This window comes from Urocampus carinirostris, unplaced genomic scaffold (genome assembly GCF_059441175.1).
Source record: "Urocampus carinirostris isolate Australia breed hairy pipefish unplaced genomic scaffold, RoL_Ucar_1.0 HiC_scaffold_53, whole genome shotgun sequence".
In the NCBI taxonomy this organism is placed as follows: Eukaryota; Metazoa; Chordata; class Actinopteri; order Syngnathiformes; family Syngnathidae; genus Urocampus; species Urocampus carinirostris.
The window spans coordinates 2,501-5,000 of NW_028283160.1; the positions used below are offsets into that span (position 1 = coordinate 2,501).

At 71.7% G+C, this 2,500-nt stretch overlaps 1 non-coding gene and 1 pseudogene across 1 annotated transcript; both read right to left on the reverse strand.

Moving 5' to 3' along the window:
• Positions 1-589, reverse strand: part of LOC148345327 (28S ribosomal RNA) — a pseudogene marked incomplete at its 3' end in the record, with an annotated part of 3,089 nt that extends 2,500 nt beyond the window's left edge.
• A 564-nt stretch (positions 590-1,153) lies between these two features.
• On the reverse strand, positions 1,154-1,307 carry LOC148345328 (5.8S ribosomal RNA). Its single transcript, XR_015848663.1, has one exon. It is a non-coding gene; the product is annotated as a 5.8S ribosomal RNA (ribosomal RNA).
• Positions 1,308-2,500: the final 1,193 nt, after the last annotated feature.

A 2,500-nucleotide genomic window follows, 5' to 3' on the forward strand; every position in this document is an offset into this window, starting at 1 on the left:
GGACGTCCGGACCGGGGCGCGTGGCCGCGCCCGCCCCGGCCCCGTCCCCCGAGGGGGAGCGGGAACCGGGGACGGGACGCGACCGCCGCGCCGACCGACCGGCCGCCCTGGCGCCGCCGGGTTGAGTCCCCCGAGCAGACTGCGCGGGCCCCACCCGTTTACCTCTTAACGGTTTCACGCCCTGTTGAACTCTCTCTTCAAAGTTCTTTTCAACTTTCCCTCAAGGTACTTGTCGACTATCGGTCTCGTGCCAGTATTTAGCCTTAGATGGAGTTTACCACCCGCTTTGGGCTGCATTCACAAGCAACCCGACTCCGAGAAGGCCTCGCCCCGGCGAGCCGGGGGCCGCTACCGGCCTCACACCGTCCCTGGGCTGAGCCTCTATCAGAAGGACTCGGGCCCCCGAGCGGCGCCGGGCTAAAGCGGCCTTCCGTACGCCACATTTCCCTCGCCCTACCGCAGGGCGGGGATTCGGCGCTGGGCTTTTCCCTCTTCGCTCGCCGCTACTGAGGGAATCCTGGTTAGTTTCTTTTCCTCCGCTTAGTAATATGCTTAAATTCAGCGGGTCGTCTCGTCTGATCTGAGGGCGTGCGCGTAGAGCTGTGCGGTCGGGGCCGGCGCCGGGACCGGCGCCGCCGCCATACGGCCGTTGTGATCCGTGCGGGGATCCGCTTGCTCGGCGACCCTCGCCGAGAGCAGCCCCGCGCCGCACGGACACGCGACACCGACGGGCGGACGGACGCCGAGGCGCCGACCGGGACCTTTACCTGAGGAGGGCGCCGAGCGCCGCCGCCATACGGGCCGCCGCGCGGAGCCGCGCGCGCGGAGCACCTTCTCGGTATGCTAAGTACCAGCCGTACTCACCGGCAGCCGAGAAGCACCTCCGGACGCGCGGACGCGCGACACCGACGGGCGGACGGACACGGAGCGCCGCCCGAGTCTGTATTTGAGGGTACGAAGGGACGGGGGTCCCTGCGAAACCCCAGCCGCGGAGTGGGCGGGGACACGGGTCGCGCGCCACCCGCCGGGCGGACCGGCGGAATGTCGCGGAGGGCCCGAGCCTCGCCCGCGCGGACCGGGTTCTCGCGCCACCCGCCGGACGGACCGGCGGAATGTCGCGGAGGGCCCGGCCCGCGTCCGATCGATTGGAAAGCGCCGCTCAGACAGGCGTGGCCCCGGGGTAAAACCGGGGCCGCAATGTGCGTTCAAAGTGTCGATGATCAATGTGTCCTGCAAATCACATTAGTTCTCGCAGCTAGCTGCGTTCTTCATCGACGCACGAGCCGAGTGATCCACCGCTAAGAGTCGTACGTTTGGGCCCTTTTACGTCCGCCCGGGACGATCGGAGACAAATTCACGACAGGGTTTGTACCGGAGACGAACGCGCCGCGGGTGCCGTTCGGTCGCTCCCGCGAGCGAGCCCCTAACCCGCGGCGCGGTTACCGACGGGCGCGATACGCGCGACGCCGCGACGAGCCGAGCGGGTCGGGCGCGCGGCGCTGAGGCCGGCGCCCGGCGTCTCCCGCTCGGGGCCGCGACGGCGCCCGAGACGTGCGTCGGCCCGGGTAGGTCGGGCGCTCGGCGCTGAGGCCGGCGCCCGGCGTCTCCCGCTCGGGCCTGACACGACTCGGCGACCGGACTCGCCGGGTAGGTCGGGGGCTCGGCGCTGAGGCCGGCCCCCGGCGTCTCCTACCCGGACCCCGGAAGGCCATCCGACTTGGAAGCCCCGCCGCGCCGCGAAGCGACGCTTTGGGTGTTGCTACCCGTCAGCGAGTGGGTTTGGTTTACAAGGGCGGCGCGACCGCGCTGACACCGAGGGGGGACTGGCCCCCGACCCGGCCGCGGCCTGCCCGGACTATGGATGGACAGAGGAGACCGCGGCGGACCGCGCGGAACCGAACCCCCGGTGTCCGGAGCCCCGGGAGGGACTCCGGTGTCCGGGGGCCGGCCCACGCGCGCGCTACGCGGCCCCTCGAGGGCTCCGGCCGACGGACGCGTTTGGCCGGGGAAAAAGGTAGCCGGTGGGAGCACCGTTTCGTCGCCCTGAACCTTCGTCTCGGGCGGGCGTCCCGACGCCGCCGCCATACGGCCGTTGTGATCCGTGCGGGGATCCGCTTGCTCGGCGACCCTCGCCGAGAGCAGCCCCGCGCCGCACGGACACGCGACACCGACGGGCGGACGGACGCCGGGGCGCCGGCCCGAACCGTTACCTTTAAAGGACGGGAGGTCGTCGAGGCGAGTGCCGCCCCGGAAGCGCGCGCCGGAAGCGCGAGAACCGCGCCGAGCTAGGGTCGTCGGCATAGGGGGATTCCCCGGTTACGGGGGTCCCGCGCACGGCCGCCGCCTTTCGCCCGTCGCTGGCGGTCGCCTGTCGTCGCGCCGCGCCGCGCTACTGGGGTCGTCGGACGAGCGCGCTACCCCGCTCGCACGGAGGTAGCGCGACATCGCCCGCCGCCTTTTCTCGCCTCGCGCCGCGCCGCGTGGCGCCCGCCGAACTCGC